Genomic DNA, 12,689 nt, shown 5'->3' with positions numbered 1-12,689 from the left:
TGTGCTTGCGATCATTCCTGCGGTTTCGGTCAAAGGTCAGTCACACCCATCCAAGATAGCAGCCGTGACGTCGCAATCCAAGATGGCGGACTGTGAGAAATCTGAGAAGCACTAGCAGGAAGGACGAACTTCCTTCTCCTTGAAGACTATCGATGCCATTCTTCTTATGCGACCGATAGTGAACAACCCGCATCCCGCATAAAATAAATAAATATTATTTTACCTGCAAGCAAAACGTGACGTCATCTGATGTTGAAAAGCGGAACTGCTTGCAGCAAGTACCTTTGCATGAAATAAATTAACTCTCACCACTGAATAGTGCTATTGTAGTCAGTCAGAGACATAAAGTTTCGTAGCCATGCGGCCAATTAGTCATGCATTCTCGTAACCATGCGTTCTGGAAGCTTCGTAGTCCTATAGCCTCGCGATGACGTAACCTTGAAGACTTGCAATCGCATAGTCTCGTAACCTCATGGTTCGTAGTCTCGTAGTCATGATGTATTGGAGCCTCGTAGACTTGAAGCTACGTAAGCAAGTAGCTTTGTAATCTTATAACATAATGCTGATGGTGTAGATGTAGCAAAAGAGAAAATTCCATCGAAGACAGATGTGTCAATTGGAGCCTTGCAGACGAGTAGCTTCGTAGTCAAGAACTCATGCAGACTTGTATTCCTGTATCCACGCAGTCACGTAAACTCGTTTTCTAGAGGCTTCGTAGCTCTGTAGCCTCGCAGTCTCGTAAACATGAAGATTCGTAGTCACGTAATCTCGTAACCTCATGGCTCGAAGTCGCGTAGTCATGAAGTCTTAGGACCTCGTAGAATTGAAGCTACGTACCCAAGTATCCTCGTAGACTTGAAGCTACGTAAGCAGGCGGCCTTGTAATCTTATAACATAATGCTGGTGGTGCAGTTGGAGCAAAAGAGAAAATTCTGACGAAAACAGATGCTGTAATTGTAGCCTTGTAGACGAGTAGCTTCGTAGTCAAGTACTCATGCAGACTGGTAGTCCTGTATCCTCGCAGTCACGTAAACCTGTGTACTAGAGGCTTCGTAGCTCTGTAGCCTCGCAGTCTCGTAAACTTGAAGATTCGTAGTCACGTAGTTCTGTAGCCATGTGGTCTCATAGTCTCTTAGACTCGAAGAATTCTAGCCTAATATATTTGGGGCCAAAAGACTTTTGGAACCAAAAGACTGTAGGTGTCAATGACTGATGGAGCCAATGAATATTGGAGTCAATGAATATTGGAGCCATTGAATATTGGAGCCAATGAATATTGGAGCCAATGAATATTGGAGCCAATGAATATTGGAACCAATGAATATTGCAGTCAATGACAAATTAATGTGCTTCCTTTTCGTCGATGGTGCTGCCTTTTCGTTGTCGGTGCTTCCAAATGTGCTTCCTTTTCGTTGGCGGTGCTGCCTTTTCTTTGTCGGTGCTTCCAAATGTGCTTCCTTTTCGTGGGCGGTGCTGCCTTTTCTTTGCTGGTGCTTCCAAATGTGCTTCCTTTTCGTTGGCGGTGCGGCCTTTTCGTTGATGGTGCTTCCTTTTCGTTGTCGGTGCTTCCAAATGTGCTGTCTTTTCTTTGGCGGTGCTGCCTTTTCGTTGTCGGTGCTTCCAAATGTGCTTCCTTTTCGTTGGCGGTGCTGCCTTTTCTTTGTCGGTGCTTCCAAATGTGCTTCCTTTTCGTTGGCGGTGCTGCCTTTTCTTTGTCGGTGCTTCCAAATGTGCTGCCTTTTCGTTGTCGGTGCTGCCTTTTCGTTGTCGGTGCTTCCAAATGTGCTGCATTTTCGTTGTCGGTGCTGCCTTTTCGTTGTCGGTGCTTCCAAATGTGCTGCCTTTTCGTTGTCGGTGCTGCCTTTTCTTTGACGGTGCTTCCAAATGTGCTTCCTTTTCGTGGGCGGTGCTGCCTTTTCTTTGCCGGTGCTTCCAAATGTGCTTCCTTTTCGTTGGCGGTGCGGCCTTTTCGTTGATGGTGCTTCCTTTTCGTTGTCGGTGCTTCCAAATGTGCTGTCTTTTCTTTGGCGGTGCTGCCTTTTCGTTGTCGGTGCTTCCAAATGTGCTTCCTTTTCGTTGGCGGTGCTGCCTTTTATTTGTCGGTGCTTCCAAATGTGCTTCCTTTTCGTTGGCGGTGCTGCCTTTTCTTTGTCGGTGCTTCCAAATGTGCTGCCTTTTCGTTGTCGGTGCTGCCTTTTCGTTGTCGGTGCTTCTAAATGTGCTGCCTTTTCGTTGTCGGTGCTGCCTTTTCGTTGTCGGTGCTTCCAATTGTGCTGCCTTTTCGTTGTCGCTGCTGCCTTTTCGTTGTCGGTGCTTCCAAATGTGCTGCCTTTTCGTTGTCGGTGCTGCCTTTTCGTTGTCGGTGCTTCCAAATGTGCTGCCTTTTCGTTGTCGGTGCTGCCTTTTCGTTGTCGGTGCTTCCAAATGTGCTGCCTTTTCGTTGATGGTCCTTCTATTTTTAATGTTGTTTTGACTCTGGTATTATAGTAAGTGGTTCTTGATTTGACTTGCGTATTATTCCATCCGGTGCATGTATATAAGCGAGTCCTAGACAGCAGGTCGCTCAGTTTGTTACTGTCGTCGACGGTGTAAGGATCACCTAGATTATTTCATCTGGTGAATAAGTCGCCTAATTACCTGTTCTTGAGAACTCGATGGCATATTTACCGACTTTAACGTCGTACTCGATGGACGTTGTATCATCGTCTACGGGAACCTTGACGACAGCGACGACAATGGTGGAGCAGATCCCGTTGGCAACGACGACGATGTCAACGTTGGAGGAGATTTCAACAGATGTGATACCACCAGCAGAAGATAGCTTAATGACTACTGAGCTGGATGTGCAGGAAACCACGACGATCGACGATACGACCTCGATGGAGACTTCAATGGATGCTGATTTGACAACTAGCGAACATCGGTGCTGTTACTGTGACAAGATTTTCTCAAACAACAGCAATGCTCGGCGACACGAGAGGAGCGAATGTGCCAAGAACCTATATCGTAAAATGTTTGTTTGTGAGAAATGTCATAAGCAGTTTGCCAGAAAAGATAATATGAAAACGCGCATGAAGGCATGCAAAGGTCCTGCTGTGCGGCAGAAAGTAAAGGTTTCGGCGCAACAACGATGCATCGATGTGCATAAGAGAATGCCTGGAAATGGTACTACTGTTGCAACGCCTGTATCTGGATCGGGTCTGAAAGGATCGTCTTCATCACCACGGTATCCTTGCAGCTACTGTGATACGTCGTTCGCATTTTACCATGATGCACGAAGACATGAGCGGAGCAAATGCGCGAAGAATCCTTCTCGCATGAAGTTTCGATGTGATGAGTGCCTTAAATGGTTTACTCGAATTGACAGTTTGCGACATCATGCGAAAAAATGTAAAGGTGGAGTCTGTGCTCCTACTGCTGAACTACCTGCCGACATTTCGACTCCTCGCTTTAGATTGGAGACACGAAAGCGTACAACCAAAAAAACAGATGCCCAGCAACCGATTGTTATGACGTCTGAACATGGAACTAAACCTAAGACTGTGTTCGTAGCATTACAAGTGAACGATAATGGCTTCTACTTGGCGCAGTCTGCATTTCGTGGAACGTTGAAAGACTACTATTATCTAAATACGTTCGGTGAGTCGAAGGACATTTGTAATTTTCTTGACGATATCAGACAGAAGATAATCAATCAGCTTACTGATGATGTAGCAACAAACGGACCTTTGAAATATAACTTGTGGTTGGACTGTATATATGGAAAGCCATATCCGTTCGATGACGAAGTGAAGAAGTGTGCATTCAAGACATCTGCTGCAGTAATTTACAGTTCTAACGATGTGAAGCAAACTGTTAAAAACGGTATCCAGAAACTCTGTCAAGAAGAGGTGGACTATGTCTGTAAAGGTTCTGGCTGGACTCTGTCTAGTATAAACCGATTGGAGCTAAGAATTAGTCATTTCACACCGCTGCGGAACTAAATGATTATAAGATTGTTGGCTTTCGTAAGTGATCCTGTAGTAGAATAGAAATTATGTAATAAATATTATGTTTGTAAAAGAACTTGCGGTGTTTAATTCCTCGAACCTGTTACTATTATGTTAAATTGATGATATATTTAATTTTTTTTGCATCATCCTAGATCGTACCAAGGATCTTAGTCGATCTAATTAATCAGTATATTGATCGGAAATTTATTTAATGATTTCTGAACTTTTTCCCGGATCTCTAGCATTAAAATTACACATTTCCAATATGGTGGTCTTGATGTCTGATAGGATGGTGGTAGTAGAGGATTTAAAGTCTCTTTAAGAATGTTGAACATGGTTTATTTAAATTATTTTTTTTACATAAGATTAAACATTATTGCAACGATCGGGTATCGAACCGAGGACGGGAATCGATCGAATCAATATGTAAATTAATGAGTGATTTATTTAATGAATTTTGGAACTTTTCCCGAATTTCTAGCTAAATAATTACGGATTTTCAAGATGGCGGCCAAATGACAAGATGGCGGATGTCACAGTAATAAATGATTACTGCACTCTTGCGGATACGAATTAAACTAACATGTCATCGGCGCACTCTAGCCGACGATACAATGATGATGGCTTCCAGCATCGAAGACAAGATGGCGGCCATGACGTCATACTAGATGATGATAAAAAGTGGTGGGAGTCAGTATGCCTGCAGCCACCTCGGGGGAAGGATCGGTCGCCATTTTTATTTTTTTTGCACTCGTCGGGATTGAACCGAGGACTCCGAGCTCCGTGTCGTAAATGTTTGTTTTTTAAATATTTTATTAAAAATTTTATTATTTAATTTTTTTATAATTTTTTAATTTTTTCATTAAAATCGGATAATAAATTTAAAGATGGCGGCCGTAACGGAAATTGCAACGATGACGTCATAATTCAAGATGGCGGTCATGGTATCCTTATTCCTAGAAATGGCTTAACTGAGGCTTGAGTTAAGGATGCTTAAGCCAGTTTTAGGAATTTTCAGCCGCTGGGATTTTTAAGGACTAAACACGGGAATTTTTCCCTCGAAACAAGAAATTTTTCCCTCGAAATGAGAAATTTGTAATTTGTGGAATTTTTTGAGATTTTTTGGCGGAACTTTTTTCCACATAAATGGAAATTTTGGCGATTTTTGAGGAATTTTGGGCAAATTTTGCCCAATTTTGGCGGATTTTGGCGATTTTTGAGGATCAAATTCAAGGTCAAGGTCAAAGGTCAAGGTCACAACCATCCAAGATGGCCGCCGTGATGTCACAATCCAAGATGGCGGACCGACAATCACAATCCACTACCTGCATCCTGATCTCGGACCGTCTTTCACATACTACTACGATAAAATGTTGGAACTCAGTTTAATGCTCACAATTAATGTATTGTTTCAAATCTTCATCAAATTTAATCTTTTATTACACTTCAGACTTCAGCGTTGATTCCAGAGCATTGATGAAAATGATAACAGTGAAACTGTGGGATATGCTGGAAAAGATTTTATGGCCAGTTTTACTTGTTACGTGGGGTTTAAATGTGTTTGTTTATTTATTTGTAGTTTAAAATATTAATGTTATCTTGCTGTATTGATTGATGGAGACACTGCAATAATGTTTTGTTTTTTTTGGACAGGGGAAACTCATTGAAATTTTCTAGAGGAAGAGTGTGAGAATCCTGAAAATGAAAGTGTGAAAGTAAGTCGGTTCTAGCCAACTAATCGACGCAATTATACGGAAGGCAGAACTACTTCAGATTATAAGGAAGTTTCAGCAAATACATGCTCATGCATACGATCATAACTTCGAAAACAAAGAAAATGATTCACAAAGCAAAGTGCTGTAAATCCGCGTGGCACCAAATTGTTTTTCCAAGTAATTTTTTTTTTTTTGTTGAAAAAAAGAATACAGTGCTAACTACCTGTTCGTCTGGCTACTACGGTTTGAAGGGACCAAACATTGAAGTCCGGAATACGTCAAGTACGCCTCCAGGGCGAGCGAAGTACGGAAGGTGCGTACTCGAGTATGGCTGGACACGACCAGCGAGCGAGTGACCCGGTTCTGCCTCACTCTGCTCGAGGCGCCTGGTCACCCTGCAACCCGCTGCGCGGCGGAGCGTGGGTGGTTGCCTATCGCGCAAGGGGGCGGCGGAGATTGCCCGATGTTCCACACGAATAATTACAACTCCATTCCTTTATTTTTCCTCCCCGTCGCGGCCTGGCTAATTAAGGAGCCGCTGAAGTTGGCCGGAGAGCAAGCAGGTGCATATTAGGGAACGTAATCGGTGGTCGCCGGGATTGGGAACGCTCGGGGTAAAAAAAACAGTTTATAGCGCGTGTTATGATGCAAGTATTGATGCAACTAGCATGATCGCGCAGTTTGCTGTCTGCATGTTGCTATTTTTTGGTAGTTCAGAAACACGCATTCCCGTAGGACGCTGTTCACATGACATCGGGCATTATACCGTATCTTTCATAAACTACGAAGTAAGTATAACTGCTGTAATTTTGTTTGAATTTTTTAAATGTACTTTAAAAGATTTTTCCTAAGATTTAATATTTTACAGTGTTCTAGTTATCTCACCTCGAATTATATTCCTCGTATCATGTAATGAAAGAGTTTAGTGAGCGTTAACTTGTTCATGATTATAATAAACACTCAACCTATACAACCTCTTGTCACAAACCTGGAAAACCACCTTGTGGCAATACATTCACCGTAGGTGCGTAAAGCGAGATTGCACGGTGCCATGAAATTGGACTATGATTCTGAAGGACCCTGGTTCGAATCCTGGTACCGCCAATACTGATTTCTGTTTTCCAAAACTACATTTCTCTCCCGTGTGTTTTACCCTGTTTGTGCCGGGGAAAAAACAGAATCTGAAAGTTGAAATACGAACATCCCAGTTGTCTTAAATTACGAAGAACTCTTGGTTTACTTCAGGTGCGTTGTTCGTCGGAAAGTCGGGCTGCACCATCGCACAAAAATGGAACCACATTTCTAATTTTCTCAAGTACTTTTCTTAAGTGGAGATTATTTCTTGCTATGACCATTGCATATTCCAGGATAGTTTCGATAACACACAGTTTCATTTGGCACACCAGCACGCTTGGTACGTCCCTCGATGATCACAAAAATCTTTATATATATATATATATATATATATATATATATATATATATATATATATATATATATATATATATATATATATATATATATATATATATATATATATATATATATATATAGTGCGTGTGTATGTCACTGAACTCCTCCTAGACGGCTGGACCGATTTTGATGAAATTTTGTGTGTGAGTTCACGGGGATTCGAGGATGGTTTAGATTCACAATTGGATATTTTATCTAGATTCTGAGTTAAGAAAAAACTAAAAAAACACGCTTTAAAAGCAAAAAAACTAAGCATTGTTGATAATTAGCCTCCATGGCAACGGGCTTTTGCATTGTTGTTGCCTTCTGCGTAAACATGGGAAAGGTTTTTGGTAACGGCAGTGGCGTGCCCAAGAGGAGGGGTATGTATAATGAGAAGATACAAAATGTCCAGCGTAGAAATACTTACCACCATATCTACATTTGGGCAGGACAATGTCTGTCGGGTCCGCTAGAAAGATATATAGAGAGATATATATGTAGAAAGATATAGAGGGATAGAGATATAAATAGAAAGATAGAGAGAGTTATAGAGATATACATAGAGAGATAGAGAATTAGAGATATAAAGAGAGATGCTCAGTATACGTTTAAAAAATTACAAAAAACAATTGATTGAGGCATTGCAACGCATGCCGGGCATTATCTAGTGACTATATACAAGTTGAATGGCGCCAGACGCAGGTCCGCCATCCGGACGAAATAAACGAAAAGTGAGCTCTGCGCATGCGCGGAAGTTGGCAACAAATAGGTCACGAATAACTAGAGACCTGCAAAATTCGCGGATTCAATGACCTCCAGGATAGACTCTACTACAATCTACACACTCGGGCAAATGCCACCTGTTCATTGGCTGCTGACTTGTGAGTCGTCTCGACCGAGTGTCTGTTACGAATAACACACCAAAATCCGTTCCTTAAAAATAAGGTTTGGGAACGGTTTTGTGCCCTAGGAATACGGTTAGGGTACAGGGTAGCATATTCAACACTAAACCCTTATTAAATAAAACAGTTTTTTTATTTATTTTGTATTAATTTGATGATATACCAAAAATAAACAGTTTTTAGGATGAAGACTGCACACGAACGGCTAATACAAAACTATATACCACATTATTTAATGTTACAGTACATGCTAGGACTGACATAGAAATTTGCATTTAAGTTCATAAAAATTCAATATGGTTAAATTATAATTTTTTTTAAACATGAGCAAAACACGGAATAATATAAGCAACTTCAAGAATATTCATAGGATTGAAATGTTATATAGTTTTACTTCTAGGATCAGCTAACGCTAATAACGTCGATATTTTAAACCTTTTTAGGAATTAAACCGATGTATGTCATCACCTTGTCTCAAGCCTTGATTTATGATCATAGTCCTTAAATTACTTAAATAATATAACATGTATGTCTCTAGTCGAAATGGAAAGAGTTTCTTTTGTGTCACTTCCCGAGTGCGGGACACACAAATGAAATAGCATTCTTCCAATATTTTACTTGAGTTGAATTTTAGTTTTCTAAAATTATATGTTTTAGTGTGTAACACCACAAACATTTTTTGATCAAGCTCCCGTCTTGTCGGCGACCAGGTTATTAGAGACGGTAACACAACTACACACACCAGAGATGTTGAGGTATGAATCGGCAATATGGTCTGTAATAATTGTATTATTCTCTTATACAAATATGGATTAGCAGTGAAACTTCCTTCGAATTTTTGAAGTACACGTTTCTTAAGAATTTAAATTAATTTACAACTCAAGTATTACTTTGTTTCAAAGAAAACTTTATACGTTCGTGTGTTGTAATTCTGTACATTATGCTGCCAAAAGTTATGTCGCTATGGATTTTCTAAAGGAGAAATTACACATTTCATTTAATATTTTGGCTGTTTGTATAGCCGGCCTGTAGTTAACGCATCCATACCTTAAAAAAAAAATAGTTGTTGCTTGAAATGTGCATTTGTATGTTTTTGTTAATTTATTTTTCGTTCCTCACAAATATTTCTTTTAAAGTGTTTTTCTTCTTTTTGTTTCAGGTGAGTTGGCTTTTGATACACGCCCGTCTTCCGCACTGGCAGACAGGTAAGACCAAACTTCCGTGCGGGGTAACCGATGCTTGGATTTATACTAATGCGCGCGTGCGCCATTTCCAGTGCACGCGACTTTTACTGCCGTCTCGATTCAACGAATTCCGAGAGTCTTATCGTCGATGGAGAATACCTAAAAGAATTTGCATAGGACGACCATTCTTCCTCGGAATTGCACCCTTCCTTCTTGCTCCGGCGGTCGTTAACGGTCCCGGCCGAGCGCCAGTTTATCGCATCGTTCGCGGCCCGGCCGCCAGGGGCGCTAATGGTTCCCCCTCCCCTGCACACGCGTGGCGCGGGATGATGGCTGGGCTGGGAACAAGCGCCACTTAGCGCCGTCTCTCTTGCCGGGCGTGGCGAACACGGCGCCCCTGGTGGCTCGCACCCGAAGCTCCGGCCCTCGAGAGGCGCTGTCAAGCCCCCACTGCAACCACCCACTGACGTGACGTATCGCTTAACTTTCAAGGTTTTAAATGAATTCTACAAGCAATATACTTGTGCTATCGGAATATTCTCGCTCATTAGAAGTATCTTGAAACTCGATCGGCCCCGTAGAATTCCCCTCCCACTCTTTTTTTCTTTTCTTTTCTTGAAGTTTATGAATTACAATAGTAAATTTAAAAAATATATTTTTGCTACAAAATATCTTGGAAAGATTTAAGCCTACAAAATATAGGCTATTTTCATGACAACTAAATAATTTTGTAGTTAGCCTAGAAACTATTTGATCAGTGATATACGCAATTATTTTTTTTTATTTTGTTGAATACAAGAGTATTTTGATGGTTCTGAGAAATTAACTATTGAGGTACTTTTAATTGAGAAGCTGCTTGATTTCAAGTATTTTTATTGCGCAAATATTTTTTTTGTTGGTGAAAATTACGCACGTGAATGTTGTTACGATCTCTCTTTTAAGAGCGTAAAATCTCTGCGCGGTATTTAAAGCGTCGTAGGTGAACGTTGCGCTTGTTGGTGTCCGTGATCCTTCGCCGCTTGAAGTCCAGGGAATACTGCGAAAACACTGCGCATAGGGGCGATGAAGTGTTTGGTGTGCGAGCCAGCGTCGCCCTTGTAGCGTTCCCCTCGCTTTTAGTCTTCCCGACGCCAAATTAAATTCGTTGCTCGGCAGGTGCTTGAAATGATTTACGACTTTTCTTTGTTGGTTGTTATGGATTACATCTTGTCAATCGCGATGTAATTGGCAGAACCGTGATGATCGCGCAGATTCATTTCACTCCAGTCTAGGCTCGACTTGAATATGTATCATTAAGCCTTTTTCAGGGTGCTTGTTGGTCTCATTGGTCGATAACAAGGTAAGAATCTTTGGTGGGTTATTCGTTATTGGGCAACACTTCTTCTCGGGGTCTTCATGGGCGTATCGAAAGAGCACTGCAGTCCAGTATAATCTACGTGAAGCAGACGTATGTGCGCTTCAAGTCTACTTTTCTATTCAGTGAATCCACAAAATGATGGTGGCTTTAGTAAGTGGGGCTGAAGACAATAGGCTACAAGCTCTGACATTTTGACAAATCTCCCAGAGATACGGCGGCCTTGCTTGGATCCAAGTAAAGCTGGCTCGGTCTCACACGCCTTGTTGATATTTTTTCTCGCTATTTATTTCATTAATTTTTTTTAAAGGGCTACTACTAAAATTTTTAACTCGATACCTCCCTGCCTTTTGTTTTGCAACAGATATTTTCAACGGATATTTGTGGCAAAACAACCAATGAAAAGGTAGGTATCGAGTTGAAATTTTAGATATGGACTATTTTAGAAATAGTGCTTGAATAATGTAAATATGTAATAATGATGTAACGAGGAAAAAACTTTCAACATGGCGTGTGAGACGCTTTGGGGGAAGTGAAAAAAAAAATGATCATGGTGGCTTCTGCGCTGAGAACACTTCTTCCTGCAGTGATTGTGGACGCGGGTAGTGTGGCTTCCTGTTGTTTACATTCCCCGCACTCTTTCTCATCCACTCACTCTTCCCCTCCCAACCCCTACTTCTCCCACTTCCTTTCCCAGCCACCTCCAGACGTCGTAAATCCCCGGGTGCGCGGGGCGGCAGATTATAGTGCGTGTTGGCGCGCATGCGCGGGCAGAAAGGAGTGGTCCAGGGGAACAGACCCGCGGGGGAGGAAAAGGGAAGAAACGAGACGAGACGAGATTACCCGGTGTGTGCATTCCTCGTTTCCTCCTCCTTTTCCCCCACCGCCATCCCCCTTCTTCACTTTCCCCGGGACCGAGATGATTCTGTTTTCGTTCGACGGCGCGGTCCTCCTTCCAGCAGCGACCCGGGGATGGATGGACGCTCTTTGCCCCGGGAGCTGCGGTCTGGGTGGTCTCTGCTTGCTGGATCCCTCCGTATCTGGTTCCTGACGTGCACGCGGCATTTTTCTAGGAGTGACTCCGTCAGTGGCGTAGCAGGATTTGTGTATGGGGGGTGTTAAGAAGCATGCCCCCCTCCCTCCTGTATTAAAGCGGGGGGTCCGGGGGGTCCTCCCCCGGGGAAAATTTGGATTTTAAGGTGTAAAATAGTGCTATTCTAGCAGTTTCCGGTACTTAAATTTAAATATTGTAATGGTAAAAATTTTATTAATTTGAATATGAAATTTATTTGAGTGATGAATAAAAAATTAATTAGAGATTTGGTGCTGGGGGGGAGGGGAGGTTGAACCCCTAACCTCCCCCCCCCGTCCTGGCTACGCCCCTGAACTCCGTGACTGGAACGGAAGTCGCACGTGTAACCACGGTGCTGCCATCTGTAGCGGATGGTGCGAGCTAAAAATTCACAAAGCCATAGGGAAGTTTCACAGCATTGTTGCGAACGTGAGATGCAAGGGCGCGTCGCGCGCCAGGGGCCTGGCGGCCCCGCACGGCCAGTGACGTCACGCGTGCATACCTTCAGCCTCCTGCCCCCGCGCCCCCTCCTTTCTCGGCTCTGTTATCTATCCCTGGCGAGCCTGGAAATTCCGCGTGGAGTGGCGTGAATAAGCGCCGTTATTCTAGATGCTTCGAACATCGAGTCGGCCCGGGATGACCCTCTACACGTCACAACCACCCCCAGTCCATTCCAGAGAGACGGCCATGGTATAAAATGGCTATGCCGGCCTCCGCGGGAGTTCCGAAAGGGGTTGAGTGAAGTGCGAGTCCAACGAAGAGGACGGGAGACCCCCTTTGCGAGCGGCGCGACGCGGAGCGACGAGAACCGCGCGAGTGCGACCGAGTGGCGCGAGGCTGCTTGTGTGCGGACAGGTGCGGGGTAAGGGGCGAACCACTGTTGGGCCTAGCTCCTGTGAGGAGTGCGAACTGTGGACTTGACAGATACTTAGTGATTTGTGAACATACGTTTTTAATTGCGAGTGAGATGTGAACAGACATTAAATGTGATGATTTAATTAGTAATTTAAATACT

At 42.8% G+C, this 12,689-nt stretch overlaps 1 protein-coding gene across 4 annotated transcripts in view; it reads left to right on the top strand.

Moving 5' to 3' along the window:
- LOC134534884 (SH3 and multiple ankyrin repeat domains protein 1) overlaps positions 1 to 12,689 on the top strand; it is a 476,867-nt gene that overhangs the window by 276,900 nt on the left and 187,278 nt on the right. The window lies entirely within an intron of this gene.

The sequence above is a fragment of the Bacillus rossius genome, chromosome 8 (assembly GCF_032445375.1).
Source record: "Bacillus rossius redtenbacheri isolate Brsri chromosome 8, Brsri_v3, whole genome shotgun sequence".
Classification (NCBI taxonomy): domain Eukaryota; kingdom Metazoa; phylum Arthropoda; class Insecta; order Phasmatodea; family Bacillidae; genus Bacillus; species Bacillus rossius.
The sequence above is the reverse complement of the archived record's forward strand: the minus strand, read 5'-3'. Positions and strand labels throughout refer to the sequence as shown.